Source organism: Stigmatopora argus, chromosome 6 (assembly GCF_051989625.1).
Source record: "Stigmatopora argus isolate UIUO_Sarg chromosome 6, RoL_Sarg_1.0, whole genome shotgun sequence".
Lineage (NCBI taxonomy): Eukaryota > Metazoa > Chordata > Actinopteri > Syngnathiformes > Syngnathidae > Stigmatopora > Stigmatopora argus.
The window spans coordinates 9,731,720-9,748,490 of NC_135392.1; the positions used below are offsets into that span (position 1 = coordinate 9,731,720).

Sequence of the window (16,771 nt, forward strand, 5' to 3'; positions counted from 1 at the left end):
CTGTTTAATAATAAATCATTAGCTAAATACTTTTGTCCATTTGTGTCATGTTTCATGTACTTCAATTTTCTGCTCTGTCTCTTCTGATCACCCCCTCTGCTCTTTTTCCGGTGTCTTCATCATCTGTCGTGCTTCATTCCCAGCCACTGTCAACTTACTTCTATACCCAAAGACAAGAAAAATAATGCACATACTACCTTGACTCATTTGGTCATATTCCTACAATCAAACTGTTTTGATTGCCTCTAGAACTCCAAATTCATTTTTAATCTCTTTTATTCATCGTTTCTATGCCCTCCATCTAAACACTATTCTTTGTTCCTTAGTAGTTTTATTGATAAAAATATTACTCAGTTCATTCATCCTCTCTTGGACGTCATCACCACATGCTGTGAGATAAACATAGGCACTGTGTTCATGGATTTTAAAAAGTTACACCACTTTCTCAGAAGGAAAGAAAGATATACTTGTATAATGACAATAAAATCTTTCAATTCAATTCAACATCTATATTAAACTGGTGAATTATATTCCGTTTATGCTCCGTTCTTAACTCATTGATGTTGCTAAACAAACTTGCGCTGCTCTAAAAATGAAATGTTTGAAATACATCATAGTACATTACCACCACATTAACACCAAAGATAAAGTCACAGAACAACAACATTCCTACTGTTGTAATTACTTTGACAATGGCCACCATTGGTGTTGACGGACGTACAAAACATATTTAGACTGGGAAGGGCTGGGGCAGATCAGAATTATTCAGAGAGAGCCATCCCAATTCAAAGAGGTTTGACATCTATCGCTGTTGCAGGTAGTGGATGAGTTAATGGACCAAATTCCTCCTCCAAATGGTGATGTGAATCAAATTACTGTTAAAACAAAAAAATGCACGCCTACAAATTACTGCTAAAAATGAAGTTTGTTAGTAAACAATATGACCATTTACACGTTCATCCTGATACCTGCATTCTCTTTTCTATTCTTAAAGCATATTGCTTTTGACTTTCAGTGTTTAACTTGGCTTATTTTGGCTGCTACTGCATCAAAGGCGGATCAAGTCTGCATTTTTTTTCCTCTGTAAAAGGACACCACGGAGGTGCAACTATTGTAGGGGATTTGTAGCAAACACACAAACACACACACACACCCTTGACACCAGCAGAGGCAATCTGGACAGCGAGGAGCAGATAAGTCTTTCTGTTCGTCTAACTTGTATAAAGTGATTATGGGCGTACTGAGCTCCCCATATTTAGACTTCTTGACGCCCCATTCTCTGTCACTCCCTGTCCCACCGTTGTAATCTAATTTTCCGCTGGCTGAGGCCTTGGAGATCCTCGGGTCACAGAGCGAGTCCTTCCAGCCCGACCCCCCCTCATGATACGCCGAGTCCTCACGCTGTAACTAAGAAGTCGCCATACAGCCGACAGCGCACATTAGCTCTGTCGCTGTCAGACACCCCCCCCCCTTTTCCTACCCCTGTGCTGCCTCAGTAATCAGAGAGATTACAGGAAACGAAATTGCGTCGACGCTTGTATCTACGTTTTGCGTGTACTATCATTGCGCCCGCACCTTACAATACCTGACACTCTTGGTATTGTAATTTCATTTTGCATATCCCTTTTAGACCGTAATTCCTCATTTAGTTGGATTTACATCGTTACTGGAACTGTGACTGGAGGCCACACCTGGAGAGGTCACACTCCTTGTTGAACTTTTACTGTGTTGCTGACCTCACACTCCGTCAACTTGACTATACCTATATCTGCATGTCAACACTCGCATGTGGCCTTCACAACTACTACTCTTATCTGCAGAAAACGTCACATGCCAATGGGATCCCGTTGTCAATAGAGTGATCTATGTCCTGAAATCCGACGTTGCGGTTTTGCATATCTGGCGTTAACAACTGTGTAGCTTGTCGGGAGTCGATGTTGATAGTTGAGTCGTCAAAAGTCATTAAACATGTAGTACTGCGTAAAGTATTTCTGTCTTCTGTGTAGAACACAACAATTTGTTCTGATTCCTATGTTGATACTAGTTATCTTTTCATTTAGCATGTCCCACCGTTGCCCTCTCTTTCTTTTTTCCCCCTCCCTCTTTATGCCCGCCTCCCTCTCTCCTCCGGGCCGTCGCATAGCCGGTAGCTGATAGGCATCTCTTCTGGAGTCTGTTGTAGTCTGCCCGGCTTCAGACAAAGTGCCTCCATCAGACCAGTGAGGCTCCCTGGGAACCTAGCAGCAGACCCCGTGGCCTCACACTAGTGTGTTTGTGTGTGTGTGTGCGCGTGGGTGTGTGTATGTGACGAGGGCCTCGCCTGAGACCTTTGTGTTTTTCTCCCCGGTGTCGGTGTAAATGGGTGGGGGATGGAGAAATATGTAACATGCGTGATATGTTGGCAAAAACATAAATGGACTGATTTTTCAGCATCATTGGCAAATCCCGAAGCCCGCTATCACGTCAGCGTCTGTGTGAAGTGCGGAGGGTCAAAAGCACACTCTTCTCGTACTTGAGCGACTTTTGCACCACCCACTTCATCGCTCCTTCCAATTTGTACAAGGCATAAGGGAACACTTGGCTCTTTGACTTTAATCACCACTAAAATCAGAATGACCACATGGACCAAAAAAAGGCAACAATCAGAATTGCTTTTATTGGAGCTTCAACATTCGGGGCCCGACACCCGCACAATATACGAAGTTTAATCGACATGTATTTGACATCTACGTGAACCTTCCCCCGCGCCTCCATAAATTTCCAGCATTTTAAAATGCAGTCAAGAGAGCAATTCTCCTACAAGTTTATCTGTGTGCTTGTGCACATTCCTCTGTGGCTATCGGCACCATCGGTTGACAAGAATTATATAATTGCTGCCTGTGATCTCATCATCCTCAAAGAACATTTTGAAGTTTCCCTTTTAGCTCTTTTTTTTTTTTTGTTTCCTTTATGTCCTACACGGTTCTGTGTTCAAGAAATGACATTATGTCAACCAAACTAGTCTAGCCTTCTTTCTGCTATTTGTGGAAAGTTTTATAATCTTTGGTGATTGTTTTGGGTATTGGAGCAAAAAGTACTGTGCATGTAAAAGGAGTCAAATACTAATTATATTTTGGCGTAAGTCAAATGACTATATAAAATCAGATTTATTGTTAATTTTGTGAGATATGCATATTCTTAAAAACTTTGAGGCAAACATTTCACATTTGCAATATTTTGGAATTTAACTTGTACATTTCTAATTCATATTTTTAAACAAAAAACATTTTGAGAGGAATTACAATCTTTTTAATTGAGTCAAAACAAAACTGGGTAGCTTTCCTTGATCTGAAAGTCCTTGCATCATCTGAAAGTTTTCTCCTCTTTTACTTTAATTATAAAAAAAAAATGCCTTATTGGAAAGTATGAAAAATATTACTTCCAAATGTATTTTTGCTTGATTGTTATGTAAAGCATTTTGCTTAGTCCACTATTTTCTTGATCCGAGTGCTGGCATATGACACTGATCATTTCTGTACTGTACTCCAGTTTTTAATCAGTAACAGTGCTGTTAATAACAACCATTTTGTAATTAGATATGGTTCTGTGCCTATGATGAATGCAGCTACCCCAGCTTCCAATTCGGTGTTGTATAATTGGCCGCTCAAACATCAGATCATAGAACCTTCTGCAATCCTACTTACAGTCAATGGAGGGCAGAAGCGTTCTATTGCGGTTGTTCCATCTAAGTCTGTACACATCAGAACATATACTATACTATTTATTCATTTCATGAGAACCTGTTATTATTATTATTATATTTGTGTTAAATTTCACTTATTTAGCCACCCCTGGTGACGTTGAAATAGCCTTGTGTCACAACATCTACTTAAAATAACATCAAAATACACCTATTTAAAAGAAACAGTTTGATAACCCTGGTGTCCTAAATAAATCAAGATTTACAAGTAATGTACTTTTTTACTTTTCAAAGATAAAACATCAGCCTGACCATTCCATGCCCTTGGCATCTTTGTCTGGCTTCACCCGTTAAATCAAATGGCATTGATTGTATGAAAATAGGTAAAGAAGCAGCACCCCCATCTCGGTTGTTGGCGGTTTTATTGTCGCACAGGCCTTATCTCAGGTTGACACCTCTGGATGCGTCCCAGGAGAGGTACAGATTTGCCAGCGGATTAAACTAATTTACCAGATGATTGAATGTGAGTCAAAAAGCACTCTTTTGGAGTGGATGCAAAAACGGGCTCACATTGTGGCCATGCTCTATGAATGACTTGGCAGTAACATGCGAGTGTGTTCCATGGAAATTTAGATGTTTGCCTCATGAGATTAAATGTTGGGAACTGATTTAAACATTTTCTCTGCCGTCCTTGTTTGATCTGGAATTGTGGGTTGTTTTGCCAATGTGTATGATGAATTTCTTCTCTTAATTTAAAATATGATCTCATTAATTCATGTTCTTGTCCTAGAACATTATCTGTTAAAAAAAGGAACACTTTTTGTCAATATTAATATTACAACCTGAGATTTTGCTATCTTTGTGATGGTGTCAAAATGGTCAAATGAATGATATGTCTTTAAGGAGTATTTAAAAAAAAATGTTCTGTAGATCTAAAAGCTCAGAGATTAGGGCAAAATTTAACCATCATGACCTCTTGGGTAGCTTTTTAAGGTGTATATTCCATCCTGACAGTTGCGTAGCACATTTTTACGTTTACGCTATTAAAGTTGTGGAGATGTACATTTAAAAGCAGACAGGCTGACACTAAAGCCAGGCACCATCTCTGGATTTGAAGCATTAGCTGCAGACATGAATCATCATCAGGATATTGAGCAGGTGGGGATGGGGAGACACGGCTTTGACACTGACAATTTGAGGGAAAGGCTCAAGCCCAAATGTTGCCAGCACTTTAGCTATAATCTGTAAAACGCTAATATTTATTGACGCTCTCCATTGTCTTTCAAATTGTCAACAACAAAAAAGAAAAAAGGAAAATAGTACTTTCTTTCACTGTCCAAACCAATTTCTACTGTGTGTATGCACACTAATTGGAACATATCCAATAGAAAAGCCCTGCTTTCCAGCGTAGTGTACAAAATATTACATTAATTAACATGCAAAACAGTCACGCTCGACACGCTCCCAATTGAGGCACGCAAAGAGATTGCAGCGACAGCACAAAACACATAGACCGAGAGGAAATAAGAGGAAAGAATAGGAAGGAAATTTGCTTGAAAATTTAGCTGTAAGCCTGCTGAAGATCTTATTACATAGACTGAAGATAGGGATCTCAGCTGGAATAATACTTAGCACATGCTGCCCTTTTAATTAAGCAGTAATATCGGCAGAGAGGGATGGAGAGCAAAATGTGTTTCTGTCTTCATCTTTGTCGCTCCCTCTCTTCCATATCATGCTTCCCCATCTTTACCCCCAACTCTCTCTCTCTCTCTCTCTCTCTCTCTCTCACTCTTTCGCTCTCTCAATAAGCTGAGAAGGAGAAAGACTGAGGGGTGTGGGACATGGGACTCGCTCCCTGCAAAGTGTGTCTTCTTACACATGTTTCTGTGTTTCTTTCTCACTGCAAACTACTCCCTGCCGATGGCCCTGAGGCTCTCGCTTTGGCTTGTGTTGAAGCGCAAGATGCGTAGATCCACTCTTAACGCACACAAATTCCAATCTTCTGTTTTTTGAGAGGACCACCTCAAAAGACCAGTGGGTGGTATACGTGGGCACCGCTCCACCAGCATGTCGGGACTAAGGAACAGCCCCAGAGTGCCCTTAGGCTGAGGGGCCTTCCTCCTTCAGCAGTGATGTCTTATGTCAATGGTGGATGAGAACCACTTGTCCAAACAGGGCCATCCAGTTTAGTGAGCTCTGAATAGAACAATCTGGCACCGCGGGGTAGCTGTCGGGGGCAGAACCTCGGCGTCAGGACACCGATCTTAATAGGTTGGTGGTGTTTTGTTGTCAAATTCAAGTAGATGAAAACATACAAACACTGAACTAAAATACAAACCGATTGGTTTTGAGTTCAAATTTTTCTCTGTATACGAGGCCTTTATTTCTCCCATTTTGCTCACAGATCGTTTTTTTGGACACTTAAGACCTTTATAATTATTAATCATGGTTGTATTTTAATGATATTTCTATATACTTGTAGGAATAAATATATCAATTACTACAATGATTGATGGATATACTAGATGCCCAAATCATTTAAACTTGGAAAACTGCTGGCTGTGAATGCTCATTTTTCATTGCCTTTGACAGCTCTAGTAGTCCAATCCATTTTCTTCTGGAAGGAGCAGATGAACAAACATGAATTTGCCCCTACCAGTTCAAATGAATTAGACGTTTAGCGATGTCAATGGCAGCAAAAGAGTTCAATGAGGGCCCTTTAAGGGTTAAAAAATTAAATCATAATTATTGCTTGAAATAGGTAATTAATTACATCTCTATGGTTATTTACTCATTATGTATTATTTATTAATTTAAGGGGTCAACTGAGTAGCTCAATAATTATTAACTGCAATTAGTAATTCATGCAAGCACATGACACCAAAAATTAAGCCGTTTTTCTTCCTCTGGGTCGGGTTTTGAACCCATTCAATTGAGTAGAGTGTGCTTCAATTGAGAGCAGAGCTCAGTTTTGAATCTTTTAGACTCAGTTAAAATAGTGGTCCTAACACGCAAGCTCGCACACTCTGTATGTCTATGCATACAAATGCTAAAATGTAGAACTACAGGACCAGACTAACTTGTTATGCTTCTGGTGGTTCCTCAGCAATTCACTGTGGGCTTATTTAACAAACAAAAAAAACCTACCACACACACACACACACACACACATATTTTAATTCTAATGTCAATACATTTTAATTTACTAATAGATATTAGGTCCAAGAGTGTGTAACAGCTATTGTTAAGAATTGTAATAGTTTGAGGCTATTAATTGTATTCAAAAAACGATTAATTGCCAGCCCTAATAGGGACTCTAAATAATTTAAACCATGCAAAAATTAGCACAATTAAGTGTTTATTTTTTATGATTAAAAAGCCACATCTTTGTTGCTAATTTCATGAATGAACAATTTTGAATGGCACTATAAAGCAGAATATATAGGTTTTGTTTTCTAAGTGAGAAAAGCGTGGTTTGCCTTATGTTGCTATTTGACCCCGCGTTAAATTGGGACAAGGGAAAAGAATTATGTTGAATATGATTTAAAAAGGTGTCACTGATGATGCTGTAGGACAATTGCATGGATTCCATTAAAGTCTCCACTAAGTCAATGTCGGTAACCAATCCACAGCATAATAGATAAACTCTATTAATAATGGATGGTTAGTTAAAGCATTCTGTGATCACAACATCATTGCAATAAAGTTTTCTCCAGTCAAAAAGGTCCAGGCAAAAGGGCATCTTCCTTTGCTGAAAAGACACAAGAGCAAGGACAGTAGGTGATCCAAATTTTGTGACTGATATAATACTGCATCACTGTTCTTTTCTCCAAATCCTTTAATCCTTTGAGCATGCTATTTAATCTAGTGGGTGACTGACGCCACTGTGCACTCGCAATTGTACGACATGTATCGCATAAAGCCTTTATTCAGATGTGTTAACCATTGCTCCTTGCACCATACAAGTGCAAATCAAGTTAACACTGCGTCATTACTCTGCTTGCTCACTCCGTAATTCTGCACACACACACACACACAAGCGCGCGCACACGCTGCACACACAAGAGCTGCAAAAGGCCACATGTTAATCAGCTGTGTGTTCAACTTGCAGCAGGGAAAAGACAACAGATCAGCACAATTAACACAAAAAAGAAAGTGCTTTCTGGACACACACACAGCCTTAGCCATTGCACCTGCAGCTGAAGGGGCATTGTTCCAATCGCCCCCTCCTCTCACTCTTTCTGGCAGTAAGCTGGTTTGTGGCTGCTCTTTTCTCTGCTCTCTGGGCCTTGGCCTTTGCACAGAGAACCCCACCCCTCCTGCCATTTCCCCGAGTCCCCGCTCTCTTTCCATGGCGGGGCCCCCCTCGCCTACCTCACTGCAAACACAGCTGACAGAGGGCCGCTCACGTGCCGCTCCACAGGGCCCCAAAATCTCTTTAAGTGTGCGTACGAGAGGGAGTGTTGAAGGGAAAGTGTGTGTTTAAGGAAGAGCTGTTCTTTTCTATTCTCTTGATGCGATGGATACTGGTCACAAAACATATGATGTCATCTAACCTAATCTGTATCTCAGATATGGTCAAAACCAATTTACTCGTAACACTTTGATGATAGCTTTTTCTATTTTTTTTCCTAGGTATACGTGCTTATGTTTTAGGGATTTTTTTTAATAATGTGCGATGATAGAATGAGCTTCCTTTGCCAGACATCATTAGTTCCAATACCTTCAGTGATTACTTGGCTAAATGTCTATATGTATTATCTTGACGTCTTTGTGCCGTCTCTAAAGTGTAGTTATAAGAGTAACTGCAGGCAAAAGATATTATAAAGTGTTAGATTGTACCCCCAATGACTGTAGTATGACTAAATGACTCACATTATAGGTGCTATTACTGACTTATTTGTCCCAAGAAGTTGTGTTTCATCTTCACTCCTCTTGGAAAATCATTCTGTCCTTGGCACTAATGTCGTTTTGCATGGCTTTCCTCTTTGGTTCCCTGTCCCATTTGTCACAGCAGTCTGTATTGCTCATTCTCACTGATCATCCTATCACAGTGCTATTTTTCATATTTCTCATATCCGCTTCCCTTATCTCTCTTCCCGCGCCTGGGCCAGACACGCAAAGCTAATACACGCTCCCAGTACGTGCACAGAATTCAGTCACAAAAGATCACAGGGCTGTGAAATACATATAAATTCCCTGTTATTCTGTGTTTACCTATTATAATATCAGGCTTATCCAATTTCCAATACGTCTCGTGTTAACAAGAAATTACATGAAGAAATCGATGAAGAAGCAGAACCCTGAATTCAATACGCCAAAGCAAATTCCATGTTTTATAAATAGAAAAATGACTGTTAGAACCATTATTATTAGCCGTGTTATGAGAAATATAGTTAAATGCGGTGTTGCGCACTATAATGTTGTGTTTTTGTTGCATGTGTATGCTTGCGTCAGAACAGTGATTGATGAATTGCTTTGACTATTGGCTGAATGGTGCTGCTGGTATTCTAACCATTCCAGCCAGCCTTTGTATTTTACTGCCCTGCTGGGCTCCTCTGTCCTAAAGACCCTGTTTGGTTGGATCTATCTCCCCAGGTTTAAACAAACACAAACACCCACCAGCAGCATTCAGCCTGCTTGGCCTGCCCTCCTCCTTGCCTGGCTCCACCATTCCCGTCCAGGGGGCAATAAACTCGTTATCTCCCCCACTCAGATCCTAATCTGACGGCCCGCCGCCCATTCCACTGCCAGGTGAGTGGGGAGGGGTTGGGGGTTGAGTCTCCCTCACCAGCTCTTGCCGCTCTATAGCTTCCCTCCACTCGCCTTTTAAATCCCTTCAGCTTTGCTTGGCTGTCAGCACCATCTTAACCCCCACCCCCTGAAAACCTCCCCTGCCTGGGGCTCTGAAGACCCCACCGCCACTACGCTCACACAATTCTCTTTGCTCTATCTTCTACATTTTCAGCAATTATTCCAGCAATTGATCACAATAAAATTAAAAGATCACTGCACTGGCTGATTTAGAAACAATTTGTTGCTATCACTGCTCTCCCACATTGTTAGTTTGGCCCAAAAGGAGGTCCCTTTTCATCCAGAAGAAAATTGATGAGGTAACCGATGAGAAAAGACCAATTGCTTTAGTTCATCCCAAAGGTGTTGGATGGAGTTGAGGTCAGAGATCTTGAGTTCTTCGTACTTGCTGTACTACTTGTGTGCAGTAGTTGCAAGTAAGGAGTAAAAACAGAACATATCAGCACTCTGTACTCTTAATTTGTCAAAATGGGCTTGTCACAAAGTCTGTGTTCATAATACAGGTTTTAAAAAAAAGATGTAAATGAAGATAGGTCAAGTCAAAGAGCATTTGGGTTCTTATTTGAGTGATATCTTGGGGTCTTCTTAGAAGTAGCAATTTGGAGGAAGGTTAAACTGCAAGTATTAAAGACAACAGCAAAAGATATTTCAGAACAAGGGCATTATTTTGAGATTTTTTTTAAGTAAAGTGGACTTTCAGCTGCTGAACCAATTGCTGAAAATAATCAATAAAAGATGAGTGAGATTATTTTGTTTTTTTCCTTCCTGCAATGAGCAGTATGATTTATATCAGCCTTCCACTGCCATGATTGCTAAAATTTTATCAAATTTGCTTTGGTGGAATAAAAGTTGTTGAACATATTGCATGGCTCAGCTATCCACATTTTTGAGAGGCAATTCTACATCCATTTTAGAATTCTCCATTTTTTTCTGCACCGCTGTGGGAGTTTAAGCTGTTGGGCAGATGTGCTAACCACTTGTCCACAATGCCGCGAACTTGCCTTCAATTTTATCAGTAGATGTATGGTCTATTGAGATTTTGCAGTTGTAGAGGAATTGGGGGTTTCCGTTTTTGCACGTACAATATGGAAGGCCGGTGCTGGCGACACAGTTGCCCTCTGTGCAGTGCTGGACTGAGGACGTTGTCCACGTGCGGGTCTTTGATGTCCGCAGTTTGGCGAGCTGTTTGGGTATTAGGTCGGGAGCTGAGACGGACGGGGAACAAAGTGTGATGGAGTGATTACTCTCCTCGCCGCTCTCCTGTCTACCCTGGCATGAATGCCCCTCTTCATCTGCCCTAAAAGGCACATTATTGGTGGAGGAGAGTGGGATATCCTGGCCACTGACCCCAGAGTAAGGGTCAAGGGGAACAGGGGGGCAGATGAAAGGGAAGTAATTATGTCTGACCAGACAAAAAAGAACTTTGTCTCCAAACAACTATTTTGGTGAGAAGGGGGAAGCGGGTTGGATATAAAGGATTTAAATTCAGATAACGACATTCTCCCAGGCAAGTTTTGTTCTTATCGTGTCCCCGCTCTGCCATGTGATGATGGAGCTCAACTCTCATTGGCATAACCGGTGTCCTTATCTAATGATGATTGGTTGAGCCTTGGGGCACAGGAAGTCACAGCATGGTTTTGGTAGCACTTCCGCTGTGAGAAGGAGACTCGGGTCTCTGTGCGGCAGATACTTTTAGGGGTGTGTTACAAAAGCTCCATATATTCCATAATATTCGATTAACACACGCTGTGGTTATAAATTACATTCCAAAAGGAGGGCCTTGGCGTTGTAGGTTGGTAGTCACCAGTCTGCTGCTACCAGTAGCAGGCCGTGCATTTCACTCCCAAACCTTCAGTAGCTACGTTTGAATCAATCCAACCCTCAATAACTATATTTGGACCAGCTCGGTCCAAATGTGTGGAGTTTGCATGTTCTCCCGAGCCCTGCGTGGGTTTTCTCTGGGTGCTCCGGTTTCCTCCCACATTCCAAAGACATGCATGGTAGGCTGATTGGATACTAGGTATGAGTGTGAGCGTGAATGGTTGTTTGTCTCCTTGTGCCCTGCGATTGGCTGGCCACCAATTCAGGGTGTCCCCCGCCTCTGGCCCGAAGTCAGCTGGGATAGGCTCCAGCACCCTCCGCGACCCTAGTAAGGATAAAGCGGTTCAGAAAATGAATTAAAGAATGAAGTCTGCTATAGTTCATTCAAGGAGGGAGGCTTTAGTAACTATAGCATCCCTCTTGAATGAATGAATGAACTCTACTATAGTTCATTCATTCAAAGAGGGATGCTATAGTTAATAAAGCACCCCTCTTTGAGTTTAAAGATGCATTAGAGTTTCATTGTAGTATACACATACTGTTTTATAGCATCAAGACCACAAAAATCATGAGTATTCTATGTCATCTTCAAAACATGGACATTGAGTTGGGAGGATAAACCACCATCTTTTCCACATTCAATACGGTGGGACAGTGTGGGCGTGGTTACGCCTATTGGCGACCCAGCTGCACATGCGCAGTATCTGGTCCTTAAGAGCAGCGTTTTTGTGCCGATCGACGACTAGCAAGCACGACGAGGTAAGGCGTAGAGCAATTTACTCGCTTAAGTGCATTTTTTATCACGCTACCGGCAGATTTTTTAGGAATCAATTGAGCCAAAAACGCCAAAAGATCTGTTAGTTTAATGCCAGGTTGAACACACCGTCGGCAATTTAAGTTTGGGCTACTTTTCCCGACCGGCTGTGTGCCGAATGTGACTAGTTAGCTTAGCATTAGCGTCACGATGACGGTTCCCATATGACTTAAAGTATGTTGTCCGTTTTCTCTCCATTATTGAGTCATGTAGTCGTGGGTCTTTTTAATTTAATCAAACAAGGCCGAGACATCAACGGACAGTTTGCTGGGTAAGGGCTCACTCAAAAATAACTTCCAGAGGCACGATTTAACTCCTGGTGTGTTCTAAGTAATGATAGTTTTCACTCCGAATACTAAACGCCCGTTTCCAATTTGTAGTTCTGTTTTCACCAAAAATCATTTATACAAAATTTGTTAAGCCAACTTTCTCCTAGTTATTTACGTTAATGTTTAATTACCTTGTCTGGTAAAGGGAAAATAGCAAGGAGCACTCAAACTTATTTTCATTCTTTGTCTTAATCGTTTATTAAATTTCTTGTAAGATTTCTCTTTCCTGTATTAATTGTTTGTCAACTCACAAATAGCATGGTTAAATAAAATATTCCTTGTTTAGTGCCAAGAAACAGCTCTTCCTGGGTGCCCAGATCACTCACAACCTTGGGGTTACAGGAGATGAGACTGGTCCAGATCAAGGTAAAACTAGTTCCAACAAAAAAAACCTAAGCCTATCTTTTGAATCTCCAGTCTCTATATATGATAACGTTTGCTTTTTTTTTGCTCGCATCAGGCCCGTCCGTGTCCAGTCTGGAGGACCAGGTGATCTTCCCAGGTTGCCCACTTGCATCACATCGCATCCTTGTTTAGTGCCAAGAAACAGCTCTTCCTGGGTGCCCAGATCACTCAACCTTGGGGTTACAGGAGATGAGACTGGTCCAGATCAAGGTAAAACTAGTTCCAACAAAAAAAACCTAAGCCTATCTTTTGAATCTCCAGTCTCTATATATGATAACGTTTGCTTTTTTTTTTGCTCGCATCAGGCCCGTCCGTGTCCAGTCTGGAGGACCAGATGATCTTCCCAGGTTGCCCACTTGCATCACATCGCATCCTTGTTTAGTGCCAAGATCACTCACAACCTTGGGGTTACAGGAGATGAGACTGGTCCAGATCAAGGTAAAACTAGTTCCAACAAAAAAAACCTAAGCCTATCTTTTGAATCTCCAGTCTCTATATATGATAACGTTTGCTTTTTTTTTTGCTCGCATCAGGCCCGTCCGTGTCCAGTCTGGAGGACCAGGTGATCTTCCCAGGTTGTCCACTTGCATCACATCGCATCTCTGAACTCTGGCAGTCTTCTGAGAGGTCAATTTATTTGTTTATTGTAGAACATACAAGTATTCATCCAAAAACATTACCTCATGTAACTCAATTTGAAATCAGATCTGTGAGGTTTCACTGACTAGTTGCAATTTTCTTATAGAGTTCTGTGGCTCATGGTGGCAAAGTGAGACCCCAAGGTAAGAAACTTATTTTTATAGATTTAAGCCAACAAATAAAGGAGATTTGAGCAGCAATTGTCTTTTTTAAAACACTTGGTGAAAAAAGACCTAAAAGCCTTTCATGGGTCTTTTTTTTTTTTTAAATAAAGTTGTATTTTTCCCAAAAATATTCCTAAGTGTAAAATTCTGATTTCATCTGCAAATTTTTTTGACTAAGTGTTTACAATTTTTTTTTTTCTAAGTGCTTTGAATAAATTTTATTCAGTGTAAGTGTGGAAATATTTTAAGAATATGTCTATAGAATAAAATTGTTAGTGTAACAAGCTGTTTTTTTTTTGTCTGCAGGGTGAAAGAAATATGGACTACGTCAACTCTTCACTGTGATTCTAAGTGTGTTAATAAAATTTTGAATACATCATGTTACTTGCATTCTTATTAGGTAAATGAGGAATATGACATGTATAATTTCAAGAACTTTTATTTTTCCACAAAAACTTGAGTTTTCAAGATTGGTTCACAATTCTTCTTGGAGTGCAATTATCCACCAGTAAATGGATGACATCCTCTTCCCCTTGGGTGGAAATCTGGAAGAAAAAGAAAGTCAGACAACATGTAACAATAAAAAATTTGACAAAAAAAAACTAAGGTGTTTTCTATCAATATCAAAAAGATACTTACCAGGATAGCCCTTCTACCCCTAACACCACTCAAGTGCCATCTCTCCTTTCCTCAGTCAGCATGCAACTTTAAAGCAACAGGAGGGGAAAAATGGAAATTTTACACATGTAAAATGACTTTGAAACTGGCTTGGTTTGCATTTTTTGTCAGAGGCAGAAATTCAAAAATAAGAGTCTATAACAGGGATCTCCAACTCCAGTCCTCAATAGCCCCTATCCAGTACATTTTCCATGTCTTCCAACACACCAAAATCAAATGATCAAGCTCCTAGCTTGCTGATGACTTGATCATTTGATTCCGATATGGAAAACATACTGGACTGGGGCCCTTGAGGACCAGAGTTGGAGACCTGCTCCATAACAACAAGTACCAGTGAGGGGACGTTGGTGTCAAAGATTGTGGCGTTCACCGTATCACCCTTTCTTTAGCGTTGATTTGGTCAACTTGGGTGGATCCTGAAGAGAAGCAAGATACAAAATGAGTAGGTTTAGTACACATGACATGAAAATAAGAAATAACCAGAAACACTTGGGTCTTACCTCATCCACAACTTCTGCCTTGACTTCTTTGGTCTTCTCATCAATTCTGACAGCTTTCACCACCTCCACCGTCTTCGTGGCTTTAAACATCTACAAAACACCAGAGCACGATTATGAAATTGCCTATTTAACCATTTTGATGCACAAATGACCCACATTCATTTCCAATGTTATTTCATCCTGGATGAGTTTTTAGGTCAATCATTGCAAATCCATTCATTTAAAAAACTATCCCAAAAAGTCATCATTGCTTCTGTTCTCTTCTTACACTGAGGAAAAATAATTATTTATACCATATGCTTAAACTGGAGTCAAAAATTACCCCAGTGCTATGGTTGAATGAATGTCTCACTTAAATGTGGTTTTGACAAAACCTAAAAATGAAAAGGTACAAGCCTGGGTTAAAGGTATAGATCAGTGGTTCTTAACCTGGGTTCGATCAGACTCTAAGGCAGGGGTCGGGAACCTTTTTGACGAAGAGAGCCACAAACAATTCATATTTTCAAATGTTATTCCTTGTGAGCCATACTACGACTATAAAAGTCAAAATACATACATGTAAACGAGTGCCTTTTCATTTTTTTTTTGTAATTTCACCACTTTTAAAGTGGAAAAAAATGAATATTTTTAAAAAGATTCGTATGCTGTTGCTAATCAATGAGGGTGCATTCCAGAAGAGTCTACTGCAAAAAAAATGAAGATTAAAGCAAAAAAATATATAGATTAAATCAGTTCTAAATGTAATATCTCAGTTCTGTCAACAGCGATTTCCATATTTTGGCTCACAGGTTAGCAAAGAGCCAGATGCACCCATCAAAAGAGCCACATGTGGCTCCCGAGCCATAGGTTCCCTACCCCTGCTCTAAGGGTTCGGTGGAGCCTCTGCCACGAAGGTCAAGACATCAATTCATCATGTCTATTGACAATAACATGCCCCGCTTGACCATTACTGGCTGCAGATGATCATGTGACATTGTTTGGCCAATCAGTGGTGCGAGGAATTCATCTTGAATTTGAAAAAATATATATCATAGGTTATTTCACAATTAAATAGTGTTTGGTAGGTCCAACAAGGTTAAGAACCACTGGTGCTTATTCTTAAGTGTACTGTTTATTTCTTACACCACTGATGGCACTTGTGGGTGCGAGTTATCCACACAGGTTCTTGCTATTAAAAATCAACACCAGATCAGTTAGTGTTCTTTCATTCAAATTTTGAATGTATCATAAGTAAAATCAAGCTAATTGAGCAAATCATTGAACGCTGACATTTAATTACGCGGAGAGAGAAAATGGAAACTAGTATTTCAAAAACTACTCACTTAGCTGACAAACAGCTCGATATGGCGTCGACAAGCTGGTCCTTTTAGCCACATTCTTGACGTTTCCCAGCAGTCTGTGCTCGTTGAGGAACTGAAACACACAATGGAATGATTCCTTTTAAACATAAAGGGTTATTGGTAACGCAATGTAGCCAATTTGCATGCAAACATTTCTGTCTCCAACCACATGTGGCTATACCACGCCAACGAAGCATGTACCCATCAAAAGCACTCTTAAAATGAGAACTGGTGATTCGAAATCCCAAAAAGACACCGTAACGAAAGCGCTGCATTGTCATATAAGAAGCATATCGGGTCTTTCTTCGGTAAATCGTCACTTCTGTGCAGCTCTGCAGTCCACTGGCTCCTGGCTCATCCACCATTTTGTAGAATGGCAGCGGCTATTTGAACTCCAACCTTGGCCACGCCTATTAAATATAGACACACAAAAAATAAATTGTTTTCATAATAACGTGTATTAGACTAATACACGTTATTATGAAAACAATGTAGTATTTTTTGTGTCTATTTTTTGTGCATTTTACATGTAGGCTTTTAGTATTCCTACATCTTAATCAATCCAACCCTCAATAACTATTTTATGGC

At 40.4% G+C, this 16,771-nt stretch overlaps 2 long non-coding RNA genes across 4 annotated transcripts; one reads left to right on the plus strand and one right to left on the minus strand.

Annotated features, from left to right (window-relative positions):
• The first annotated feature begins 12,000 nt into the window (after positions 1-12,000).
• Positions 12,001-14,261, plus strand: LOC144075108 (uncharacterized). Of its 2 annotated transcripts, XR_013300474.1 has the most exons (7): positions 12,001-12,073; positions 12,744-12,823; positions 12,918-13,072; positions 13,168-13,300; positions 13,396-13,489; positions 13,608-13,644; positions 13,972-14,261. It is a non-coding gene; the product is annotated as an uncharacterized LOC144075108 (long non-coding RNA). The 2 variants fall into 2 exon arrangements; XR_013300473.1 differs by lacking the exon at positions 13,972-14,261 and having other exon boundaries at positions 13,608-13,652.
• Positions 14,089-16,552, minus strand: LOC144075109 (uncharacterized). Of its 2 annotated transcripts, XR_013300476.1 has the most exons (6): positions 16,385-16,552; positions 16,166-16,256; positions 14,844-14,933; positions 14,675-14,759; positions 14,305-14,370; positions 14,089-14,210 (listed from the first exon to the last, which is right to left on the minus strand). It is a non-coding gene; the product is annotated as an uncharacterized LOC144075109 (long non-coding RNA). The 2 variants fall into 2 exon arrangements; XR_013300475.1 differs by having other exon boundaries at positions 16,166-16,552.
• Positions 16,553-16,771: the final 219 nt, after the last annotated feature.